Source organism: Scyliorhinus torazame, chromosome 22 (genome assembly GCF_047496885.1).
Source record: "Scyliorhinus torazame isolate Kashiwa2021f chromosome 22, sScyTor2.1, whole genome shotgun sequence".
NCBI classification, from domain to species: domain Eukaryota; kingdom Metazoa; phylum Chordata; class Chondrichthyes; order Carcharhiniformes; family Scyliorhinidae; genus Scyliorhinus; species Scyliorhinus torazame.
The window spans coordinates 41,770,379-41,797,496 of record NC_092728.1 but is presented as its reverse complement, the minus strand read 5'-3'; the positions used below and the strand labels follow the sequence as shown (position 1 = coordinate 41,797,496).

General features: G+C 50.3%; 1 protein-coding gene and 1 pseudogene across 5 annotated transcripts in view; one reads left to right on the top strand and one right to left on the bottom strand.

Moving 5' to 3' along the window:
• Positions 1-27,118, top strand: part of LOC140399035 (tubulin beta-4B chain-like) — a 250,834-nt gene that overhangs the window by 37,710 nt on the left and 186,006 nt on the right. The window lies entirely within an intron of this gene.
• On the bottom strand, positions 837-27,118 carry LOC140399387 (uncharacterized; annotated as a pseudogene).

Sequence of the window (27,118 nt, the reverse complement as noted above, 5' to 3'; positions counted from 1 at the left end):
TTCAATCTCTCCAACTCTACCGGGCAGCACGGTAGCATTGTGGATAGCACAATTGCTCCACAGCTCCAGGGTCCCAGGTTCGATTCCGGCTTGGGTCACTGTCTGTGCGGAGTCTGCACATCCTCCTCGTGTGTGCGTGGGTTTCGTCCGGGTGCTCCGGTTTCCTCCCACAGTCCAAAGATGTGCAGGTTAGGTGGATTGGCCATGATAAATTGCCTTTAGTGTCCCAAATTGCCCTTAGTGTAGGGTGGGGTTACTGGGTTATGGGGATAGGGTGGAGGTGTTGACCTTGGGTCGGGTGCTCTTTCCAAGAGCCGGTGCAGACTCGATGGGCCGAATGGCCTCCTTCTGCACTGTAAATTCAATGATAATCTATGACTTGGTTTCTGTGAACTACCATGTTTTTGCTTCTTTCTGCAACATATATAACATGTACTGTATTTCAGTCTCTCACTGAGCAGCACGGTAGGACAATGGTTAGCATAATTGCTTCACAGCTCCAGGATCCCGGATTGATTCCCAGCTTGGGTCACTGTCTGTGCGGAGTCTGCACATTCTCCCCGTGTCTGAATGGGTTTACTCCGGGTACTCCGGTTTCCTCCCACAATCCAAAGATGTGCAGGTTAGGTGGAATGGCCATCATAAATTGCCCTTGGTGTCCAAAAAGGTTACATGGGCTACGGGGATAGGGTGGAGGTGTAGGCTTAAGTGGGGTGCTCTTTCCAATGGCCAGTGCAGACTTGATGGGCTGAATGGCCTCCTTTTGCACTGTTAATTCTATGATTCTAGGAGCCAGTCTCCATGGTTTCAGTCGAGATGGATGTGGCTTTATTGGTTCAGAACGGAGTGCCTCCTGGTGTTTCCAGCCAACGCTGTCTGTACCCTTTCAGCTTCATTATTGTATCTTCTCTTCTCCTCTTCTGTTGATAGGTTTGCATCTTTGGTTTTAGAACTCCCACTGATATTAGTGCCTCGTTTTCACTCTCTTCAAAATCAAAGACAATGTGCTTCCCTTTGACAGGTTCTTGACTGTCCAAATTAGAGAGGACCCCCTGAATGAGTTTTCAGCATCTCCCGTGTAATGCAGCTAATCTTTTCTAATTGTCCAATGAATGTTTATCCAAATTGCGAGGATCTTCTGCAGCCAATCTACAAGCAATATCGTCAGCTACAGAAAATATCTGGTTCATTTTTAATCTGCAAACGCTCTTCAATCCCTCCAGCTTTACATTCTCTCTTTTCCTTCACAGGGTTACTTTCAGTGACAAGTAAAGCTGAGGGCTCAATCGCCGCAGAGTTGGTTGACTTTATATGCACCATTCTTTGTTTTACAGCTACTACCTCGTCATCGGAGTCTTTGTAATCACAGCCCTTACATCCATTTCTTAATACCGACTGAAATAATTTGCGCTTTCCAGATTTGAACTGTTCTTTACTTTCAGAATCGGAGGATGGCATGTTATTGGCTCCATTATCTTTCTGCTTTTTGTTAACAGATGCGGTGGCAGAATCACTACATGGTTCTCCATCCACTTTCCTCTTAATTTTCAAAAGGGATTGATTACTGATTATTTAATCTAATTTTCTATTTGCTTCCTTTATCTTTGAATATGCCATGTGGACCTTTAAAAGGATGCAGGTTAAATAGCTGTATGCTTGGTGTCACTTTACAGTCCTTACTGTCTTTGTCCTGAATAACTGATGCCATGCTATCATGTATATTTTCCTTCAAAACAGGCATGCCCTGGGAAATATTTGCACATGAAGTGAATGGCAATGGGTTTACTGCAAGAGGCTGTAATAAATTGCCTTCAGAAAAGTCAAATTCACTTCTGCGGATTTGCTGTCTTATTTCCTAGCTTTGGAAGAATTGCTTGCCATTTGTTCAAGATACGTTAGTGAGAGGTTTATTCGGTAGCTGTTGTTTATCGTTACTTCATAATCAGAACCAAAATCCGATTCAGAACTCTTGTCTGACTCATCATTACTGTCATTACTGTTAAATTCATGCTCCTCTTTCTTAAGGTCACCTTCAGTCTTGGAGTTCTCAGAATCTGGTTCTCAAGACTTTACCTTTGACAAATCTCTGTCAGGAATCCGTTCAGTAGAAATAATTTCATCAGTATCAGCAGAACCCTATTCACTACCATTGTCATTTGATGAAGGTCTTTGAACATCTCTTTCTTTGAGACATTTAATGCACAATCAGTTTTCTTAATACCCACATTCCCTACCGTTGGTGTCTCATGTGCTATCTGCAGTACTTCCCTCGGACTCTCTGTAATCATGGCTGAAGCTGCAACCATTACTTGTGCCAAATCATACCCAAAAGTAAGTCTACATCATCTGCTGGTAACTTCTCAACCACCCTGACCACCACTGGAACTGACACCAAATCACACTCTAATTCTACTTTATACAATGAAACAGGGATATAATCTTAACTTATCGTATTCACCAATACCGCAGCTTTTATTGCGCTCCCTGGAGGGAAAACTAAATCTTTCTCCAGTAAGACAGTTTGAGTAGCCTCATGTCCCTTAAGATAGTTGTGGGTTGGACTTCCGGGTGCGGCTATGCAGAGCTAGGTCGCATATTCGGTAGCTCCCGCTTGGAACGGACTTTTGGGCTCTTTTGCAGGGCCCCCACGGCATTTGTTTGACATTTCCCGGTGTGGCAAGAGGACTGCAACACTCCCCTGACGGTGTCCCCCAGGAGTGTTGTGTCTTTTGGCTGCCAGGCCCGGCAGAAGCAGTGGAAGATTTGGCTGCAAACAGGATAAATAGGGCCCCTTCCAGCATGCAAGCGGGGGAAGGGCAAGCTTAAAGCTGCAAACTGACCTGAGGACCTTTATCAAAAGTGAATTCTAACAGCAGAGGGAACAACTGTGAAAAGGTCTCACCAGGGCCACTGAAGAGGCGGGGACGAGGCTTCCGGTGGCGGCCATGGAGGAGTAGGTCACGCATTCGGCAGCTCCTGTCTGGAACGGACACTTAGACCTTTTTCAGGAGTTTCCACGGACATTTTGGGGCAGATTGGTGAAGTGAACACTGCCAAAAGTATTCCCTCTCGAGACTTTTGGGCTCTTTTCAGGGCCCCCAAGGGCACTTTTTCGACGTTTCCCGGTGTGGGAAGGAGTTAATAATAGTTCCCCGTCAGTATATGGCTTTAACGAGGAGCGGGGTGACAAAAAAGGTGGTGGTGGACCAGAAGAAGGGAGGGAAGAAGGACAAAATGTCGGCGGGCGGAGACCAGGCAGCGTGGAGGCAGTGGGCGGAGGAGCAACAGGAGGGTATCCAGCGCTGCCTCAGAGAGATTTAAAAGGACCTGCTAGAGCCGATGAAGGCTTCTATTGATAAGCTGCTGGAGACACAGACGGCCCAGGGGGTGGCGATCCGAGAGGCTCAACAAAAGATCTCTGACAATGAGGATGAGATCTCAGCCCTGGCGGTAAAGGTGGAGGCGCACGAGGCGCTCCACAAGAAATGGCAGGAGCGCTTCGAGGAGATGGAGAATCGGTCGAGGCGGAAGAATCTGCGGATTCTGGGCCTCCCGGAGGGGCCGGACGTGGGGGCCTATGTGGTCACCATGTTAAACTCGCTGATGGGAGCGGGGTCCTTCCAGGGGCCCCTGGAGCTGGAAGGGGCCCATAGAGTGTTGGCGAGGAGGCCCAAGGCTAACGGGCCTCCGCGGGCGGTGCTGGTGCGGTTCCATCGGTTCGTCGATCGGGAGTGTGTGCTCAGGTGGGCCAAGAAGGAGAGGAGCAGCAGGTGGGAGAACGCGGAGGTTCGGATATATCAGGACTGGAGTGCGGAGGTGGCGAAGAGGAGGGCCGGGTACAGTCGAGTGAAGGCGGTGCTGCACAGGAAGGGGGTGAAGTTTGGCATGTTGCAGCCGGCGTGATTGTGGGTTACCTACAAGGACCGGCACCATTATTTTGAGTCTCCTGAGGAGGCGTGGGCCTTTGTTCAGGCCGAGAAGCTGGACACAGACTGAGGGTCGGGTTGGGCGATTGGGGACTGCGGTGGATATGTTATGCCTATTTTTAGTTCGGGGGGGGGGGGGGGCCTTTGCATTGTTTTGGGTTTCTTTTTCTCTGTGTTTTTCTCTTTCGGGTTGGGGAGGGTGGTTGGGGCGGGTTGGGCACTGTTTTGGTTGGTGGCGGGGCCTGGTAGGTGGAGAGCGCGGGATTTTTTTCCCGCGCCGAAGACTGGGGGGGGGGGGTGGGGGTGTGGGACCGGGGCAGGGAAGCGAGGATTGTTTCCCGCGCTTAGAACGGAGCGGGAGAGTCTGTGAATGGGGAGCGGGAGAGGAGGGTGTGCCACACAATGGGAAGAGTCGAAGGGGAGGCGGGAGTGGCCGGGGTCAGCAGGAGTCAGCTGACTTGTGGAAGTGCAATGGGGGGAGTAAACCAGCTAGGATGGGTCCTAGCCAGGGGGGGGGGGGGGGGGGGGGGGTGTGGAATCGAGTTGCTGCTGCGAAGATCAAGGAGGAGCTGGAGCGAGTGGGGTGGGTCAAGACGGGGGTATGCCGCTGTGGGGAACGGGCCGGGTGTGGGGTGCGGGCGCGTGGCTGGCCGAGGAGGGGTCATGGCTAGTCGGCGGGGGAGGGGGGCGGGTAGCTCCCTAATCCGGCTGATAACCTGGAATGTAAGGGGACTGAATGGGCCGGTTAAGCGGGCCCGCGTGTTCGCGCACCTGAAGGGGCTCAAGGCGGATGTGGTTATGCTCCAGGAGACACACCTGAAGGTGGCAGACCAGGTAAGACTGAGGAAAGGGTGGGTAGGTCAGGTGTTTCACTCAGGGTTAGATGCCAAAAATCGAGGGGTGGCGATCTTGGTGGGAAAGAAGGTGTTATTCGAGGCGTCGAGCATTGTGGCAGATAATGGCGGTAGGTACATAATGGTAAGTGGTAAGTTGCAGGGAGAGAGGGTGGTACTGGTCAATGTGTATGCTCCGAACTGGGACGATGCGGGTTTTATGCGGCGTATGTTGGGTCGGATCCCAGACTTGGAAGTGGGGGGCCTGATAATGGGGGGAGACTTTAACACGGTGTTGGATCCTGCACTGGATTGCTCCAGGTCTAGGACGGGTAGGAAGCCGGCGGCGGCTAGAGTGTTGAGGGGATTTATGGACCAAATGGGAGGGATGGACCCTTGGAGATTTGCAAGGCCGGGGGCTAGGGAATTTTCATTCTTCTCACATGTCCATAAGGCTTATTCTCGAATCGACTTTTTCATTTTGAGTAGGGCGCTGATAGCGAGAGGAGGGGATACCGAGTATTCGACAATAGCCATTTCGGACCACGCCCCGCATTGGGTGGACTTGGAGATGGGGGAGGAGAGGGACCAGCGCCCGCTGTGGCGCTTGGAGGTGGGGCTGTTGGCGGACGAGGAGGTGAGCGAGCGGGTCCGAGGAAGTATAGAGAGGTACTTGGAGACCAACGACAACGGGGAGGTCTGAGTGGGGATGGTATGGGAGGCACTGAAGGCGGTGGTAAGGGGAGAGCTGATCTCCATCAGGGCCTACAAGGAGCGGGGGGAGAGGGAGAGGCTGGTGGGGGAGATGGTGAGGGTAGACAGGAGGTATGCGGAAGAACCTGAGGAAGGATTGTTGAGGAAGAGGCGCAGCCTCCAGGCCGAATTCGACCTGGTGACCACCAGGAAGGCGGAGGTGCAGTGGAGGAAGGCCCAGGGGGCGGTCTACAGTATGGGGAAAAGGCAAGCCGGATGCTGGCGCATCAGCTTCGGAAGCGGGACGCAGCTAGGGAGATCGGGGGAGTTAAGGACAGGGGAGGGAGCATGGTGCGGATGGCATCAATGGGGTCTTCAGGGACTTCTTTATTTTAAAATAAATATTTTATTGAAAATTTTTGGTCAACCAACACAGTACATTGTGCATCCTTTACACAATATTATAACAACACAAATAACAATGACCTATTTTATAAACAAAAAATGAATAAATAATAAATAACAAAAATGAAAACTAACCCTAATTGGTAACTGCCTTATCACAAGTAACACTCTCCAAAAATATAATTTAACAGTCCAATATATAATTATCTGTCGCAACGACCTATACATATTATACAGTATATATTAACAACCCTGAGAGTCCTTCTGGTTCCTTCTCCCCCCCCCCCCCCCCCCCCCCCCCCCCCCCGATCCTGGGCTGCTGCTGCTGCCTTCTTTTTTCCATTCCATCTATCTTTCTGCGAGGTATTCGACAAACGGTTGCCACAGCCTGGTGAACCCTTGAGCCGACCCCCTTAGAACGAACTTAATCCGCTCTAGCTTTATAAACCCTGCCATGTCGTTTATCCAGGTCTCCACCCCCGGGGGCTTGGCTTCTTTCCACATTAACAATATCCTGCGCCGGGCTACTAGGGACGCAAAGGCCAAAACATCGGCCTCTCTCGCCTCCTGCACTCCCGGCTCTTGTGCAACCCCAAATATAGCCAACCCCAGCTTGGTTCGACCCGGACCCCCACTACTTTTGAAAGCACCTTTGTCACCCCCATCCAAAACCCCTGTAGTGCCGGGCATGACCAAAACATATGGGTATGATTCACTGGGCTTCTCGAGCACCTCGCACACCTATCCTCCACCCCAAAAAATTTACTGAGCCGTGCTCCAGTCATATGCGCCCTGTGTAATACCTTAAACTGAATCAGGCTTAGCCTGGCACACGAGGACGACGAGTTTACCCTGCTTAGGGCATCTGCCCACAGCCCCTCCTCGATCTCCTCCCCCAGCTCTTCTTCCCATTTCCCTTTTAGTTCATCTACCATAGTCTCCCCTTCGTCCCTCATTTCCCTATATATATCTGACACCTTACCATCCCCCACCCATGTCTTTGAGATCACTCTGTCCTGCACCTCTTGTGTCGGGAGCTGCGGGAATTCCCTCACCTGTTGCCTCGCAAAAGCCCTCAGTTGCATATACCTGAATGCATTCCCTTGGGGCAACCCATATTTCTCGGTCAGCGCTCCCAGACTCGCGAACTTCCCATCCACAAACAGATCTTTCAGTTGCGTAATTCCTGCTCTTTGCCACATTCCATATCCCCCATCCATTCCCCCCGGGGCAAACCTATGGTTGTTTCTTATCGGGGACCCCCCCAAGGCTCCAGTCTTTCCCCTATGCCGCCTCCACTGTCCCCAAATCTTCAGTGTAGACACCACCACCGGGCTTGTGGTGTAGTTCCTCGGTGAGAACGGCAATGGGGCTGTCACCATAGCCTGTACGCTAGTCCCCCTACAGGACGCCCTCTCTAATCTCTTCCATGCCGCTCCCTCCTCCTCTCCCATCCACTTACGCACCATTGAAATATTAGCGGCCCAATAATACTCACTTAGGCTCGGTAGTGCCAGCCCCCCCTATCCCTGCTACGCTGTAAGAATCCCTTCCTCACTCTCGGGGTCTTCCCGGCCCACACAAAACCCATGATGCTCTTTTCAATCCTTGAAAAAAAAAAGCCTTCGTGATCACCACCGGGAGGCACTGAAACACAAAGAGGAATCTCGGGAGGACCACCATCTTAACCGCCTGCACCCTCCCTGCCAGTGACAGGGATACCATATCCCATCTCTTGAAATCCTCCTCCATTTGTTCCACCAACCGCGTTAAATTTAACCTATGCCATGTGCCCCAATTCTTGGCTATCTGGATCCCCAGGTAACGAAAGTCCCTTGTTACCTTCCTCAACGGTAGGTCCTCTATTTCTCTACTCTGCTCCCCTGGATGCACCACAAACAACTCACTTTTCCCCATGTTCAATTTATACCCTGAAAAATCCCCAAACTCCCCAAGTATCCATATTATTTCTGGCATCCCCTCCGCCGGGTCTGCCACGTATAGTAGCAAATCGTCCGCATACAAAGATACCCGGTGTTCTTCTCCTCCTCTAAGTACTCCCCTCCACTTCTTGGAACCCCTCAACGCTATCGCCAGGGGCTCAATCGCCAGTGCAAACAATAATGGGGACAGAGGGCATCCCTGCCTTGTCCCTCTATGGAGCCGAAAATATGCAGATCCCCGTCCATTCGTGACCACGTTCGCCATCGGGGCCCTATACAACAGCTGCACCCATCTAACATACCCCTCTCCAAAACCAAATCTCCTCAACACCTCCCACAAATAATCCCACTCCACTCTATCAAATGCTTTCTCGGCATCCATCGCCACTACTATCTCCGTTTCCCCCTCTGGTGGGGCCATCATCATTACCCCTAACAGCCTCCGTATATTCGTGTTCAGCTGTCTCCCCTTCACAAACCCAGTTTGGTTCTCGTGGACCACCCCCGGGACACATTCCTCTATTCTCATTGCCATTACCTTGGCCAGGATCTTGGCATCTACATTTAGGAGGGAAATAGGTCCATAGGACCCGCATTGTAGCGGGTCCTTTTCCTTCTTTAAGAGAAGCGATATCGTTGCTTCAGACACAGTCGGGGGCAGTTGTCCCCTTTCCTTTGCCTCATTAAAGGTCCTCGTCAATACCGGGGCGAGTAAGTCCACATATTTTCTATAGAATTCGACTGGGAATCCATCCGGTCCCGGGGCCTTTCCCGCCTGCATGCTCCTAATTCCTTTCACCACTTCTTCTACCTCGATCTGTGCTCCCAGTCCCACCCTTTCCTGCTCTTCCACCTTGGGAATTTCCAGCCGATCCAAGAAGCCCATCATTCTCTCCCTCCCATCCGGGGGTTGAGCTTCATATAATTTTTTATAAAATGTCTTGAACACTTCATTCACTCTCTCCGCTCCCCGCTCCATCTCTCCTTCCTCATCCCTCACTCCCCCTATTTCCCTCGCTGCTCCCCTTTTCCTCAATTGGTGTGCCAGCTACCTGCTCGCCTTCTCCCCATATTCGTACTGTACACCCTGTGCCTTCCTCCATTGTGCTTCTGCAGTGCCCGTAGTCAGCAAGTCAAATTCTACATGTAGCCTTTGCCTTTCCCTGTACAGTCCCTCCTCCGGTGCTTCTGCATATTGTCTGTCCACCCTCAAAAGTTCTTGCAGCAACCGCTCCCGTTCCTTACTCTCCTGCTTCCCTTTATGTGCCCTTATTGATATCAGCTCCCCTCTAACCACCGCCTTCAACGCCTCCCAGACCACTCCCACCTGGACCTCCCCATTATCATGAGTTCCAAGTACTTTTCAATGCACCCCCTCACCCTTAGACACCCCCCCTCATCTGCCATTAGTCCCATGTCCATTCTCCAGGGTGGGCGCCCTCCTGTTTCCTCCCCTATCTCCAAGTCTACCCAGTGTGGAGCGTGATCCGAAATGGCTATAGCCGTATACTCCGTTCCCCTCACCTTCAGGATCAATGCCCTTCCCAGCACAAAGTCTATTCGCGAGTAGACTTTATGGACATAGGAGAAAAACGAGAACTCCTTACTCCTAGGTCTGCTAAATCTCCACGGGTCTACACCTCCCATCTGCTCCATAAAATCTTTAAGTACCTTGGCTGCTGCCGGCCTCCTTCCAGTCCTGGACTTCGACCTATCCAGCCCTGGTTCCAACACCGTATTAAAATCTCCCCCCATTATCAGCTTTCCCATCTCTAGGTCCGGAATGCGTCCTAGCATCCGCCTCATAAAATTGGCATCATCCCAGTTTGGGGCATATACGTTTACCAAAACCACCGTCTCCCCCTGTAGTTTGCCACTCACCATTATGTATCTGCCCCCGTTATCCGCCACTATAGACTTTGCCTCGAACATTACCCGCTTCCCCACTAATATAGCCCCCCCCCTGTTTTTCGCATCTAGCCCCGAATGGAACACCTGCCCCACCCATCCTTTGCGTAGCCTAACCTGGTCTATCAGTTTCAGGTGCGTTTCCTGTAACATAACCACATCTGCCTTAAGTTTCTTAAGGTGTGCGAGTACCCATGCCCTCTTTATCGGCCCGTTCAGCCCTCTCACGTTCCACGTGATCAGCCGGGTTGGGGGGCTTCCTACCCCCCCCTTGTCGATTAGCCATCCCCTTTTTCCAGCTCCTCACCCAGTTCCCACACAGCTGTATCTCCCCCAGGCGGTGCCCCCCCGCCCATCCCCTCCCATACGAGCTCCCCTCCCCCCCTCTCCCCAGCAGCAGCAACCCAGTAATTCCTCCCTCCCCCCCCCCCCCCCCCCCCGCTAGATCCCCCACTAGCGTAATTGCTCCCCCCATGTTGCTCCCAGAAGTCAGCAAACTCTGGCCGACCTCGGCTTCCCCCCCGTGACCTCGGCTCGCACCGTGCGACGCCCCCTCCTTCCTGCTTCTCTATTCCCGCCATGATTATCATAGCGCGGGAACCAAGCCTGCGCTTCTCCCTTGGCCCCGCCCCCAATAGCCAACGCCCCATCTCCTCCACCTCCCCTCCTCCCCCCATCACCACCTGTGGAAGAGAGAAAAGTTACCACATCGCAGGATTAGTACATAAAACTCCTCTTTCCCCCTTTTTTAACCCCCCTCTTCGCCCCCCACATTCGCCCCACCACTTTTTAATAACCCGCTCATTCCAGTTTTTCTTCCACAATAAAAGTCCACGCTTCATCCGCCGTCTCAAAGTAGTGGTGCCTCCCTCGATATGTGACCCACAGTCTTGCCGGTTGCAGCATTCCAAATTTTATCTTTTTATGAAGCACCGCCTTGGCCCGATTAAAGCTCGCCCTCCTTCTCGCCACCTCCGCACTCCAGTCTTGATAAATGCGGATCACCGCGTTCTCCCATTTACTGCTCCGAGTTTTCTTTGCCCATCTCAGGACCATTTCTCTATCCTTAAAACGGAGGAATCTCACCACTATGGCTCTGGGAATTTCTCCTGCTCTCGGTCCTCGCGCCATCACTTGGTATGCTCCCTCCACCTCCAACGGACCCGCCGGGGCCTCCGCTCCCATTAACGAGTGCAGCATCGTGCTCACATATGCCCCGACGTCCGCTCCCTCCGCACCTTCAGGAAGACCAAGAATCCTCAGGTTGTTCCTCCTTGCGTTGTTCTCCAGTGCCTCCAACCTTTCCACACATCGTTTCTGATGTGCCTCATGCGTCTCCGTCTTCACCACCAGGCCCTGTATGTCGTCCTCATTCTCGGCTGCCTTTGCCTTCACGACCCGAAGCTCCCGCTCCTGGGTCTTTTGTTCCTCCTTTAGCCCTTCGATCGCCTGTAGTATCGGGGCCAACAGCTCTTTCTTCATTTCCTTTTTGAGCTCTTCCACACAGCATTTCAAGAACTCTTGTTGTTCAGGGCCCCATGTTAAACTGCCACCTTCCGACGCCATCTTGGTTTTTGCTTGCCTTCCTTGCCGCTGTTCTAAAGGATCCACTGCAATCCGGCCACTTTCTCCTCCTTTTTTCATCCGTATCCAGGGGGGATTCACTTCTGGTTTACCGCACAGTGTTTTTAGCCGTCAAAATTGCCGTTGGGGCTCCTATCAAGAGCCCAAAAGTCCGTTTCACCGGGAGCTGCCGAAACGTGCGACTCAGCTGGTCATCGCCGCACCCGGAAGTCTCTTCAGGGACTTCTACGAGAAATTGTACCGATCCGAGCCCCCACGGGAGGAGGGAGGGATGGGCTGTTTCCTGGACCAATTGAGGTTTCCAAAGGTGGAAGAGGGACTGGTGGCGGGACTGGGCGCCCCGATTGGGCTGGAGGAGCTGATCAAAGGGATAGGAAGCATGCAGGCGGGGAAGGCACCGGGGCCGGACCGTTTGCTGGTCGAGTTCTATCAAAAATATATAGACCTGTTGGGCCCGCTGTTAGTTAGGACCTTTAATGAGGCAAGGGAGGGGGGGGCTTTACCCCCGACGATGTCCCGGGCACTGATCTCCTTGATCCTGAAGCGGGACAAGGATCCCCTGCAATGTGGGTCTTACAGACCGATTTCCTTGCTAAATGTAGATGCAAAGGTGCTGGCGAAGGTCTTAGCCACGAGGATTGTGTGCCGCAGATCATCCATGAAGACCAGACGGGGTTTGTGAAGGGGAGACAGTTGAACGCGAATGTGCGGAGGCTTTTGAACGTTATCATGATGCCGGCGAGGGAGGGGGAGGCGGAGATAGTGGTGGCGATGGACGCTGAGAAAGCCTTCAATAGGGTAGAATGGGGGTACCTGTGGGAGGTGCTGAAGAGGTTCGGGTTTGGGGAGGGGTTTGTCAGGTGGGTTAGGCTGTTGTACGAGGTCCCGATGGCGAGTGTGGCCACAAATAGGAGGAGGTCCGAGTACTTCCGGTTGCACCGAGGGACGAGACAGGGGTGTCCCCTGTCCCCCCTGCTCTTCGCAATGGTGTTTGAACCCCTGGCTATGGCACTGAGAGAGTCGAGGAACTGGAGGGGGTTGGTGCGGGGTGGGGAGGAGCACAGGGTGTCGCTTTATGCGGACGACTGCTGCTGTATGTGGCGGACCCGGTGGGAAGAATGCCTGAGGTAATGAGGATGCTTAGGGAATTCGGGGACTTTTTGGGGTACAAGCTCAATCTGGGGAAGAGCGAGCTGTTCGTAGTTCAGCTAGGGGACCAGGAGAGGGGGATTGGCGAGCTCCCACTAAAAAGGGCGGAGAGGAGTTTCCGATATTTGGGGGTCCAGGTGGCCAGGAGCTGGAGGGCCCTGCATAGGCTTAACTTTACAAGGCTGGTGGAGCAAATGGAGGAGGAGTTCAAGAGGTGGGACGCGTTGCCGCTGTCCCTGGCGAGTAGGGTGCAGTCAATCAAAATGACGGTGCTCCCAAGGTTTTTGTTCCTGTTCCAGTGCCTCCCCGTGTTTAAGGCGGGTCAACAGGGTTTGTGTGGGCGCGAGGGACTCCGAGGGTGAGAAGGGTGTTCCTGGAGCGGAGTAGAGATAGGTGCTGCCCAACCTCTGTGGGTACTACTGGGCCGCCAATGCGACAATGGTGCGCAAGTGGGTGATGGAGGGGGAGGGGGCTGCATGGAAGAGGCTGGAGACGGCGTCCTGTGTGGGCACGAGACTGGAGGCGCTGGCAATGGCGCCGCTGCCGCTCCCTCCAAGGAGGTATACCACGAGCCCGGTGGTGGTGGCGGCCCTCAAAATTTGGGGGGAGTGGAGACGGCATAGGGGGGAAGTTAGGGCCTCGGCGTGGGCCCCATTACGGGGGAACCACCGGTTCGCCCCAGGAAGAACCGGTGGAGGGTTTTCGGGGTGGCACAGGGCAGGCATAGGAAAGTTGGGGGACCTGTTTGTGGACGGGAAATTTGCGAGCTTGGGAGAGCTGGAGGAGAAGTACGGGCTCCCCCCGTAGAACACCTTCAGGTACTTGCAGGTAAGGGCGTTTGCCAGACGGCAGGTGGTGGAATTCCCACGGCTACTGCCACACACAGTACAGGACAGGGTGCTCTCGGGGGCGTGGGTGGGAGTGGGGAATATCTCGGAAACTTACCAGGTGATGCAGGAGGAGGAGGCCTCGGTGGTGGAGTTGAAAGGTAAGTGGGAGGAGGAGTTGGGAGAGGAGATCGAAGAGGGGACGTTGGCAGATGCCCTAGGGAGGGTGAACTCTTCCTCTTCATGCGCGAGGCTCAGCCTCATACAGTTTAAGGTGCTGCACTGGGCACACATGACCGGGACAAGGATGAGCAGGTTCTTTGGGGGTGAGGACAGATGTGTTAGGTGCTCAAGGAGCCCAGCAAATCACACCCATATGTTCTGGGCATGCCCACGCTGGAGGAATTTTGGAAGGGCCTAGCGAGGACGGTGTCGAGGGTGGTAGGATCCAGGGTCAAACCAGGCTGGGGGCTCGCAATATTTGGGGTGGCAGAGGAGCCGGGAGTGCAGGAGGCGAAAGAGGCCAGAATTCTGGCCTTTGCGTCCCTGGTAGCCCGGCGAAGGATTCTCCTTCAGTGGAAAGATACGAGGCCCCCAAGCGTGGAATCCTGGATCAGCGATATGGCAGGGTTCATTAAATTGGAGAGGGTGAAATCCGCCTTGAGAGGGTCGGTACAAGGGTTCTTTAGGCGATGGCAACCGTTCTTAGACTTTCTGGCAGAACGCTAGACATTGGTCAATGGCAGCAGCAGCTCGGGGGGTGGGGGGTTTACTTTATTTTTGTTTATGTTATTTACACTGGAAGGGTCTGAGGGGGTGTATACACCTGTTGTCTTAAGTCGGGGTGTTAATGTTAATTTATTATTCAGGTACGGGGGGGAGGGGTTTGGGGGGTTGCCTTTTTAGATTGTGTTTTGAACTTAACCCTGTTGGGTTCTTTTTTCTTTCTCATTTTGTTATTGATATTTTATGAAAACCTTTAATAAAAATTATTTATAAAAAAAAAAGATAGTTGTGGGTTTGGCTGCATCAGTTGATGAAAATGGGGTGATCTTCCTCTTAGAGAAAAACCCTGCATATCTCTCCTCTACCTCATTCCTCACACCTACTCTTGTAGTGTTTACCTCAGGCCTCCTAAGTCCAGTTAAAGCCCTGTAATATTCTCCACTTTTGTTTCCTTTTCCAAATCCTCCTTATGAATTGCCACCAGTCCCATGGCTTTCATTTAAACTTCAAACAGGCTGAACGAACGTGTCCCACCTTGTCACCTTGTTACAATGGTAACACCTAGGCTTTCAAGTCTCACCTTCACCCTCAGTAGTACCTTCCTTCCTGGTCTGAGGAGGAGATCACAGAGAATTCCTCACCTTGGCTACTCTTCCTTATACTCTCCCACTTCCTATCCGTTTCAAAATTATGAGGGTGATGGAACAAAGGTTGAAATTTATGGATGAGCTCATAATTGTCAGTCATAATTGCTGCCTGCCTAGCAGTCTTCACCCTCTGGTCGTCGTCAACATGGGTTCTTATAGAAGGTAGGGAATTCTTAAATTTGTCTAAGATAATGATCTCTCTCAGAGCCTCATAGATAGTTGCAACTCCCGATGCTCATACCCATCTATCAAAATTGTTCTCCGCTGTTTAAGAAGGGAAGGAGGCAGAAGACGGGAAATTATAGGCCGGTTAGTCAGACTTCGGTCATTGGTAAGATTTTAGAGTCCATTATTTAAGATGAGATCGCGGAGTACTTGGAAGTGCATGGTAAAATAGGACTGAGTCAGCACGGCTTTGTCAAAGGGAGGTCATGTCTGACAAATCTGTTAGAGCTCTTTGAGGAGATAACAAGGAAGTTAGACAAAGGAAAATCAGTGGACGTGATTTATTTAGATTTCCGGAAGGCCTTTGATAAGGTGCCGCATTGGAGACTGTTAAATAAGTTAAGAGCCCATGGTGTAAAGGGTAAGATCATGACATGGATAGAGGATTGGCTGACTGGCAGAAGGCAGAGAGTGGAGATAAAGGGGTCTTTTTCAGGATGACAGCCGGTGACTAGTAGTGTGCCTCAGGGGTCTGTGCTGGGACCACAACTTTTCACAATGTATATTAATGATCTGGAACAAGGAACTGAAGGCACTGTTGCTATGTTTGCAGATGATACGAAGATCTGTAGAGGGACAGGTAGTATTGAGGAAGCAGGGAGGGCTGTAGAAGGATTTGGACAGGCTAGGAGAGTGGGCAAATAAGTGGCAAATCCCCTGTGGAAAAGTATGCACTTTGGAAGAAGGAATGTAGGCATAGACATATTTTCTAAACGGGAACATGCTTAGGAAATCAGAAGCACAAAGAGACTTGGGAGTCCTTGTTCATGATTCTCTTAAGGTTAACGTGCACGGCGGCACATGGCGCAGTGGTTAACACTGGGACTGCGGCACTGAGGACCCGGGTTCGAATCCCGGCCCTGAGTCACAGTCCGTGTGGAGTTTGCACATTCTCCCTGTGTCTACGTGGGTTTCACCTCCACAACCCAAAGATGTGCAGGTTAGGTGGATTGGCCACGCTAAATTGCCCCTTAATTGGAAGAAAAAAAAATTGGGTACTCTAAATTTATTTTAAGAAAAGTTTTTTTTTTTTAAAAAAGGTTAACGTGCAGATTCAGTCAGCAGTTAGGAAGGCAAGTGCAATGTTAGCATTCATGTCGAGAGGGCTACAATACAAGAGCAGGGATGTACAGCTGAGGCAGACCCCATTTGGAGTATTGTGAGCAGTTTTGGGCCCCGTATCTAAGGAAGGATGTTCTGGCCTTGGAAAGGGTGCAGAGGAGGTTCACATGAATGGTCCCTGGAATGAAGAGCTTGTCGTATGAGGAACAGTTGAGAACTCTGGGTCTGTACCCGTTGGAGTTTAGAAGGATGAGGGGGTATCTTTTTGAAACTTACAGGATAGTGTGAGGCTTGGATAGACTGGACGTGGAGAAGGATGTTTCCACTTGTAGGAAAAACTAGAAGCAGAGGACACAATCTCAGACTAAAGGGACAATCCTTTAAAACAGAGATGAGGAGGAATTTCTTCAGCCAGAGGATGGTGAATCAGTGGAACTCTTTGCCGCAGAAGGCTGTAGAGGCCAAATCACTGACAGTGACTAAGACAGAGATAGATAGGTTCTTGATTAATAAGGGGATCAGGGGTTATGGGAAGAAGGCAGGAGAATGGGGATGAGAAAAATATCAGCCATGATTGAATGGCGGAGCAGACTCAGTGGGCCAAGTGTGATGTAAGTGCCATATTATTATATATATGTTTTAAAATTTATTTATTAACCAGATCTTGGTTGGAAGTTAGAGGGATGGCAGGGAAGGTAGTGCAATGTTCCTCCTGCAGGATGTTTGAGGTGAGGGATGCCGTTAGTGTCCCTGCTGATTTTACCTGCAGGAAGTGCAGCCATCTCCAGCTCCTCCAAGACCGAGTTAGGGAACTGGAGCTGGAGTTGGATGAATTTTGGATCATTCGGAAGGCAGAGGGGGTCATAGATAGCAGCTTCAGGGAATTAGTTACACCAAAGATTGGAGATAGATGGGTAACTGTAAGAGGGACTGGGAAGAAGCAGTCAGTGCAGGGATCCCTTACGGTCGTTCCCCTGAGTAACAAGTATACCGCTTTGGATACTTGTGGGGGGGACGACCTACCAGGGGTAAGCCATGGGGTACGGGCCTCTGGCACAGAGTCTGTCCCTGTTGCTCAGAAGGGAAGGGGGGAGAGGAGCAGAGCATTAGTAATTGGGGACTCGATAGTCAGGGGCACAGATAGGAGATTTTGTGGGAGCGAGAAAGACTCACGTTTGGTATGTTGCCTCCCAGGTGCAAGGGTACGTGATGTCTCAGATCGTGTTTTCCGGGTCCTTATGGGGGAGGGGGAGCAGCCCCAAGTCGTGGTCCACATTGGCACTAACGACATAGGTAGGAAAGGGGACAAGGATGTCAGGCAGGCTTTCAGGGAGCTAGGATGGAAGCTCAGAACGAGAACAAACAGAGTTGTTATCTCTGGGTTGTTGCCCGTGCCACGTGATAATGAGATGAGGAATAGGGAGAGAGAGCAATTAAACACGTGGCTACAGGGATGGTGCAGGCGGGAGGGATTCAGATTTCTGGATAACTGGGGCTCTTTCTGGGGAAGGTGGGACCTCTACAGACAGGATGGTCTACATCTGAACCTGAGGGGCACAAATATCCTGGGGGGGGAGAGATTTGTTAGTGCTCTTTGGGGGGGGTTTAAACTAATGCAGCAGGGGCATGGGAACCTGGATTGTAGTTTTAGGGCACGAGAGATTGAGAGTATAGAGGTCAGGAGCACAGAATTGACTTCGCAGGAGGGGGCCAGTGTTCAGGTAGGTGGTTTGAAGTGTGTCTACTTCAATGCCAGGAGTATACGAAATAAGGTAGGGGAACTGGCAGCATGGGTTGGTACCTGGGACTTTGATGTTGTGGCCATTTTGGAGACATGGATAGAGCAGGGACAGGAATGGATGTTGCAGGTTCCGGGGTTTAGGTATTTTAGTCAGCTCCGAGAAGGAGGCAAAAGAGGGGAGGTGTGGCGCTGCTAGTCAAAAACAGTATTACGGTGGCGGAGAGGATGCTAGATGGGGACTCTTCTTCCGAGGTAGTATGGGCTGAGGTTAGAAACAGGAAAGGAGAGGTCACCCTGTTGGGAGTTTTCTATAGGCCTCCATAGATGGCCCACGATGTTGCACCGACATGGGAAGTCAAAGAACAAAAGCAATCTAACCTACACTATGCCATTATCATCCATATGCTTATCCATTAAACTTTTAAATGCCCTCAATGTTGGCGAGTTCACTACTGTTGCAGGTAGGGCATTCCACGGCCTCACCACTCTTTGCGTAAAGAATCTACCTCTGACCTCTGTCCTATATCTATTACCCCTCAGTTTAAGGCTATGTCCCCTCGTCCTAGCCATTTCCATCCGCAGGAGAAGGCTCTCACTGTCCACCCTATCTAACCCCCTGATCATTTTGTATGCCTCTATTAAGTCTCCTCTTAACCTTCTCTCTAACGAAAACAGCCTCAAGTCCATCAGCCTTTCCTCATAAGATTTTCCCTCCATACCAGGCAACATCCTGGTAAATCTCCTCTGCACCCGCTCCAAAGCTTCCACGTCCTTCCTATAATGCGGTGACCAGAACTGTACGCAATACTCCAAATGCGGCCGTACCAGAGTTTTGTACAAAGACAAAGAACAAAGAAATGTACAGCACAGGAACAGGCCCTTCGGCCCTCCAAGCCCGTGCCGACCATGCTGCCCGACTAAACTACAATCTTCTACACTTCCTGGGTCCGTATCCCTCTATGCCCATCCTATTCATGTATTTGTCAAGATGCCCCTTAAATGTCACTATCGTCCCTGCTTCCACCACCTCCTCCGGTAGCGAGTTCCAGGCACCCACTACCCTCTGCGTAAAAAAACTTGCCTCGTACATCTACTCTAAACCTTGCCCCTCTCACCTTAAACCTATGCCCCCTAGTAATTGACCCCTCTTCCCTGGGGAAAAGCCTCTGACTATCCACTCTGTCTATGCCCCTCATAATTTTGTATACCTCTATCAGGTCTCCCCTCAACTTCCTTCGTTCCAGTGAGAACAAACCGAGTTTATTCGACCGCTCCTCACAGCTAATGCCCTCCATACCAGGCAACATTCTGGTAAATCTCTTCTGCACCCTCTCTAAAGCCTCCACATCCTTCTGGTAGTGTGGCGACCAGAATTGAACACTATACTCCAAGTGTGGCCTAACTAAGGTTCCATACAGCTGCAACATGACTTGCCAATTCTTATACTCAATGCCCCGGCCAACGAAGGCAAGCATGCCTTATGCCTTCTTGACTACCTTCTCCACCTGTGTTGCCCCTTTCAATGACCTGTGGACCTGTACTCCTAGATCTCTTTGACTTTCAATACTCTTGAGGGTTCTACCATTCACTGTATATTCCCTACCTGCATTAGACCTTCCAAAATGCATTACCTCACATTTGTCCGGATTAAACTCCATCTGCCATCTCTCCGCCCAAGTCTCCAAACAATCTAAATCTTGCTGTATCCTCCGACAGTCCTCATCGCTATCCGCAATTCCACCAACCTTTGTGTCATCTGCAAACTTACTAATCAGACCAGTTACATTTTCCTCCAAATCATTTATAAATACTACAACAGCAAAGATCCCAGCACTGATCCCTGTGGAACGCCACTGGTCACAGCCCTCCAATTAGAAAAGCATCCTTCCATTGCTACTCTCTGCCTTCTATGGCCTAGCCAGTTCTGTATCCACCTTGCCAGCTCACCCCTGATCCCGTGTGACTTCACCTTTTGTACTAGTCTACCATGAGGGACCTTGTCAAAGGCCTTACTGAAGTCCATATAGACAACATCCACTGCCCTACCTGCATCAATCATCTTGGTGACCTCCTCGAAAAACTCTATCAAGTTAGTGAGACGCGACCTTCCCTTCACAAAACCGTGCTGCCTCTCACTAATACGTCCATTTGCTTCCAAATGGGAGTAGATCCTGTCTCGAAGAATTCTCTCCAGTAATTTCCCTACCACTGAAGTAAGGCTCACCGGCCTGTAGTTCCCTGGATTATCCTTGCTACCCTTCTTAAACAGAGGAACAACATTGGCTATTCTCCAGTCCTCCGGGACATCCCCTGAAGACAGCGAGGATCCAAAGATTTCTGTCAAGGCCTCAGCAATTTCCTCTCCAGCCTCCTTCAGTATTCTGGGGTAGATCCCATCAGGCCCTGGGGACTTATCTACCTTAATATTTTTTAAGACACCCAACACCTCGTCTTTTTGGATCTCAATGTGACCCAGGCTATCTACACACCCTTCTCCAGACTCAACATCTACCAATTTCTTCTCTTTGGTGAATACTGATGCAAAGTATTTATTTAGTACCTCGCCCATTTCCTCTGGCTCCACACATAGATTCCCTTGCCTATCCTTCAGTGGGCCAACCCTTTCCCTGGCTACCCTCTTGCTTTTTATGTACGTGTAAAAAGCCTTGGGATTTTCCTTAACCCTATTTGCCAATGACCTTTCGTGACCCCTTCTAGCCCTCCTGACTCCTTGCTTAAGTTCCTTCCTACTTTCCTTATATTCCACGCAGGCTTCGTCTGTTCCCAGCCTTTTAGCCCTGACAAATGCCTCCTTTTTCTTTTTGACGAGGCCTACAATATCTCTCGTCATCCAAGGTTCCCGAAAATTGCCGTATTTATCCTTCCTCACAGGAACATGCCGGTCCTGAATTCCTTTCAACTGCCACTTGAAAGCCTCCCACATGTCAGATGTTGATTTGCCCTCAAACATCCGCCCCCAATCTATGTTCTTCAGTTCCCGCCTAATATTGTTATAATTAGCCTTCCCCCAATTTAGCTCATTCATCCTAGGACCACTCTTATCCTTGTCCACCAGTACTTTAAAACTTACTGAATTGTGGTCACTGTTCCCGAAATGCTCCCCTACTGAAACATCTACCACCTGGCCGGGCTCATTCCCCAATACCAGGTCCAGTACCGCCCCTTCCCTAGTTGGACTGTCTACATATTGTTTTAAGAAGCCCTCCTGGATGCTCCTTCCAAACTCCGCCCCGTCTAAGCCCCTGGCACTAAGTGAGTCCCAGTCAATATTGGGGAAGTTGAAGTCTCCCATCACCACAACCCTGTTGTTTTTACTCTTTTCCAAAATCTGGCTACCTAACTGCTCCTCTATCTCCCGCTGGCTGTTGGGAGGCCTGTAGTAAACCCCCAACATTGTGACTGCACCCTTCTTATTCCTGATCTCTACCCATATAGCCTCACTGCCCTCTGAGGTGTCCTCCCGCAGTACAGCTGTGATATTCTCCCGAACCAGTAGCGCAACTCCGCCTCCCCTTTTACATCCCCCTCTATCCCGCCTGAAACATCTAAATCCTGGAACGTTTAGCTGCCAATCCTGCCCTTCCCTCAACCAGGTCTCTGTAATGGCAACAACATCATAGTTCCAAGTACTAATCCAAGCTCTAAGTTCATATGCCTTATCCGTAATACGTCTTGCATTAAAACATATGCACTTCAGGCCACCAGACCCGCTGTGTTCAGCAACGTCTCCCTGTCTGCTCTGCCTCAGAGCCACACTGTCCCTATTCCCTAGTTCTCCCTCAATGCTCTCACCTTCTGACCTATTGCTCCCGTGCTCACCCCCCTGCCATACTAGTTTAAACCCTCCCGTGTGACACTAGGAAACCTCGCGGCCAGGATATTTATGCCTCTCCGGTTTAGATGCAACCCGTCCTTCTTGTACAGGTCACAACAGCTGCAACATGACCTCCTGACTCCGGAACTCAATCCCTCTACCAATAAAGGCCAACACTCCATAGGCCTTCTTCACAACCCTATCAACCTGGGTGGCAACTTTCAGGGATCTATGTACATGGACACCTAGATCCCTCTGCTCATCCACACTTCCAAGAACTTTACCATTAGCCAAATATTCCGCATTCCTGTTATTCCTTCCAAAGTGAATCACCTCACACTTCTCTACATTAAACTCCATTTGTCACCTCTCAGCCCAGCTCTGCAGCTTATCTATGTCCCTCTGTAACCTGCTACATCCTTCCACACTGTCGACAACACCACCGACTTTAGTGTCGTCTGCAAATTTACTCACCCACCCTTCTGCGCCTTCCTCTAGGTCATTGATAAAAATGACAAACAGCAACGGCCCCAGAACAGATCCTTGTGGTACGCCACTTGTAACTGAACTCCATTCTGAACATTTCCCATCAACCACCGCCCTCTGTCTTCTTTCAGCTAGCCAATTTCTGATCCACATCTCTAAATCACTCTCAATCCCCAGCCTCCATATTTTCTGCAATAGCCTACCGTGGGGAACCTTATCAAACGCTTTACTGAAATCCATATACACCACATCAACTGCTCTACCCTCGTCTACCTGTTCAGTCACCTTCTCAAAGAACTCGATAAGGTTTGTGAGGCATGACCTACCCTTCACAAAGCCATGCTGACTATCCCTGATCATATTATTCCTATCTAGATGATTATAAATCTTGTCTCTTATAATCCCCTCCAAGACTTTACCCACTACAGACGTGAGGCTCACCGGTCTATAGTTGCCGGGGTTGTCTCTGCTCCCCTTTTTGAACAAAGGGACCACATTTGCTATCCTCCAGTCCTCTGGCACTATTGCTGTTGCCAATGATGACATAAAAATCAAAGCCAAAGGTCCAGCAATCTCTTCCCTGGCCTCCCATAGAATCCTAGGATAAATCCCATCAGGCCCCGGGGACTTATCTATTTTCAGCCTGTCCAGAATTGCCAACACCTCTTCCCTACGTACCTCAATGCCATCTATTCTAATAGCCTGGGTCTCAGCATTCTCCTCCACAACATTATCTTTTTCCTGAGTGAACACTGATGAAAAATATTCATTTAGTATCTCGCCTATCTCTTCAGACTCCACACACAACTTCCCATCCCTGTCCTTGACTGGTCCTACTCTTACCCTAGTCATTCGCTTATTCCTGACATACTTGTAGAAAGCTTTTGGGTTTTCCTTGATCCTACCTGCCAAATACTTCTCATGTCCCCTCCTTGCTCGTCTTAGCTCTCTCTTTAGATCCTTCCTCGCTACCTTGTAACGATCCATTGCCCCAACTGAAACTTCACACCTCATCTTCACATAGGCCTCCTTCTTCCTCTTAACAAGAGATTCCACTTCTTTGGTAAACCACGGTTCCCTCGCTCTACGCCTTCCTCCCTGCCTGACCGGTACGTACTTATCAAGAACATGCAGTAGCTGATCCTTGAACAAGCTCCACTTATCCAGTGTCACTTGCAGCCTACTTCTCCAACCTATCCCCCCCCCCCCAAGTCACGTCTAATGGCATCATAATTGCCCTTCCCCCAGCTATAACTCTTGCCCTGCGGTGTATACTTATCCCTTTCCATCATTCACGTAAACGTCACCGAATTGTGGTCACTGTCCCCAAAGTGCTCTCCTACCTCCAAATCCAACACCTGGCCTGGTTCATTACCCAAAACCAAATCCAACGTGGCCTCGCCTCTTGTTGGCCTGTCAACATATTGTTTCAGGAAACCCTCTTGCACACACTGTACAAAAAATGACCCATCTATTGTACTAGAACTATATCTTTTCCAGTCAATATTTGGAAAGTTAAAGTCTCCCATAATAACTACCCTGTTACTTTCGCTCTTATCCAGGATCATCCTCGCCATCCTTTCCTCTACATCCCTAGAACTATTTGGAGGCCTATAGAAAACTCCCAAAAGGGTGACCTCTCCTTTCCTGTTTCTAACCTCAGCTCATACTACCTCGGAAGATGAGGTCCCCATCTAGCATCCTCTCCGCCACCGTAATACTGCTCTTGACTAGCAGTGCCACACCTCCCCCTCTTTTGCCTCCTTCTCTGAGCTTACTAAAACACCTAAACCCCGGAACCTGCAACATCCATTCCTGTCCCTGCTCTATCCATGTCTCCGAAATGGGCACAACATCGAAGTCCCAGGTACCAACCCATGCTGCCAGTTCCCCTACCTTATTTCGTATACTCCTGGCATTGAAGTAGACACACTTCAAACCACCTACCTGAACACTGGCCCCCTCCTGCGAAGTCAAATCTGTGCTCCTGACCTCTATACTCTCATTCTCCCGTACCCTAAAACTACAATCCAGGTTCCCATGCCCCTGCTGCATTAGTTTAAACCCCCCCCCCCCCCAAAGAGCACTAACAAATCTCCCCCCCAGGATATTTGTGCCCCTCAGGTTCAGATGTAGACCATCCTGTCTGTAGAGGTCCCACCTTCCCCAGAAAGAGCCCCAGTTATCCAGGAATCTGAATCCCTCCCGCCTGCACCATCCCTGTAGCCACGTGTTTAATTGCTCTCTCTCCCTATTCCTCATCTCATTATCACATGGCACGGGCAACAACCCAGAGATAACAACTCTGTTTGTTCTCGTTCTGAGCTTCCATCCTAGCTCCCTGAAAGCCTGCCTGACATCCTTGTCCCCTTTCCTACCTATGTCGTTTGTGCCAATGTGGACCACGACTTGGGGCTGCTCCCCCTCCCCCTTAAGGACCCGGAAAACACGATCTGAGACATCACGTACCCTTGCACCTGGGAGGCAACATACCAAACGTGAGTCTCTCACGCTCCCACAAAATCTCCTATCTGTGCCCCTGACTATCGAGTCCCCAATTACTAATGCTCTGCTCCTCTTCCCCCCTTCCCTTTTTAAAAAAAAAAAAATATTTTTATTAAGGTTTTTTAACAACACAATTTTTTCCCCTTACAAACAATAACCCTCCCCCTAACAAAATAACGCCAATTCTCCCTGAGCAAGATATATACAAGGCAAGATGGCATATTTACATAGCTTTATACACTGGCTCTTGGCCGCGCGTACCGTTTCCCCCCCCCCTCCATGCTATCTCCTGCTCGTCCATCCCCTCAAACAGTCTCTCGTCTCCCCCCCCCCCCCCTCCCGGGTTGCTGTTGCTGCTGATCGACCTTCTTCTAACACTCCGCGAGATATTCTAGGAACGGTTGCCACCGCCTGTAGAACCCCTGTCCAGACCCTCTCAAAGAAAACTTAATTCTCTCCAATTTTATGAACCCCGCCATGTCGTTAATCCAGGCCTCCAGGCTAGGGGGATTCCCCCCTTCCCTTCTGAGCAACAGGGACAGTCTCCGTGCCAGAGGCCCGTACCCCATGGCTTACCCCTGGTAAGTCGTCCCCCTCACAAGTATCCAAAGCGGTATACTTGTTTCTCAGGGGAACGACCGCAGGGGATCCCTGCACTGACTGCTTCTTCCCAGTCCCTCTTACAGTTACCCATCTATCTCCAATCTTTGGTGTAACTAATTCCCTGAAGCTGCTATCTATGACCCCCTCTGCCTCCCGAATGATCCAAAGTTCATCCAGCTCCAGTTCCCTAACTCGGTCTTGGAGGAGCTGGAGATGGCTGCACTTCCTGCAGGTAAAATCAGCAGGGACATTAACGGCATCCCTCACCTCAAACATCCTGCAGGAGGAACATTGCACTCCCTTCCCTGCCATCCCTCTAACTTTCAACCAAGATCTGGCTAACAACTAAATTTTAAAAAATAATAATAATAATACAATATGGTACTTACCTCACACCAATGGGTTTTATTATTAGGTTAGAGGAGGAGGGCGGGTGGGAGACACTACACGTGTAGTGTCTCGGGTTTCCTCTCCACCAGAATTTATTGGTGAGGGACTTCCCAGAAGTCCGCGGGTTCGACTCCCTGTTCCCGCCTTAAAAAAAATTTTTTTTTTAAAAACACAACAGCAAAGAGGAACAGAAACGGGACCAGGTAAGTGTTTACTTAAATACTCACCCACCAGCAGCCCCGGCACTCCGCTCCCGCTGAAACTCCAAGTGATTGCCCCTGCAAGGTAAGTTATTTTAAACTTCAATACTCACCCACCAGCAGCCTCTGCACTCCGCTCCCGCTGAAACTCCAAGTGATTATCCCTGCAAGGTAAGTTATTTTAAACTTCAATACTCACCCACCAGCAGCCCCCGCACTCCGCTCCCGCTGAAACTCCAAGAGATGCTCCTGCAAGGTTAAGTTATTTTAAACTTCAATACTCACCCACCAGCAGCCTCTGCACTCCGCTCCCACTGAAACTCCAAGAGATGCTCCTGCAAGGTAAGTTATTTTAAACTTCAATACTCACCCACCAGCAGCCTCTACACTCCGCTCCCACTGAAACTCCAAGAGATGCTCCTGCAAGGTAAGTTATTTTAAACTTCAATACTCACCCACCAGCAGCCTCTGCACTCCGCTCCCACTGAAACTCCAAGAGATGCTCCTGCAAGGTAAGTTATTTTAAACTTCAATACTCACCCACCAGCAGCCTCTGCACTCCGCTCCCACTGAAACTCCAAGTGATTGCCCTTGCAAGGTAAGTTATTTTAAACTTCAATACTCGCCCACCAGCAGCCTCTGCACTCCGCTCCCGCTGAAACTCCAAGTGATTGCCCCTGCAAGGTAAGTTATTTTAAACCTAAATACTCACCTACCGGCAACCCCTGCACGCCGCTTCCCAGAAGTCCGCGGGTCGAACTTCCTGTTCCCGCCTTAAAAAAAAAAAAAATTTTAAAAAAAATACAACAGCAAAGAGGAACAGAAACGGGACCAGGTAAGTGTTTTCTACCTCCTCTTTGAATTTTGGGAGGGCCTGTATAAATTTAAACATTTTGCCTCTGGGTTCTGTTCTAAGATTAAGTCCCTCTAATTTCTGGCAGTTCCCCTTAAATTTCCAGTGTCTTAAGCTGGAAGTCTCTCCTGCTTTTTCCCCTCTCATTTGATTTTTTTCCCTGTCTTTTGCTTTTCTTCTGTCTTTTGCTTTATTCTCTCTTTTCCTTTTTTTCTCTAATTCCAACCTCCTCATTCCACCTCCATTTCTTTTACCTATTCTTTATGCTTCATCTTCATTTTTCTTTGCTGTATCTCCCTTTCATGCTCGAACTGCAACCACATTCCAGCTTAATTGCCCCACCAGAAAATGTCTGTGATGCTACATTACTTGTGGGCTCTCCTGGGCTTTTAGCATCTATTTCAAACTTAAAAGCTGAGCAATCGCATCAGTTATCTCCATCTTCCTAGTTCTAGCTGGTACCTCTATTTTTAATTCCCCTGCCAATTCGACTAGCTTGTCTGTTCAAAGCTCTTTTAAATAAAGTATAAGAGAAGTCGTCCACCTGGAGAAAACCCTTGGCATCTTCCAGAGCCAT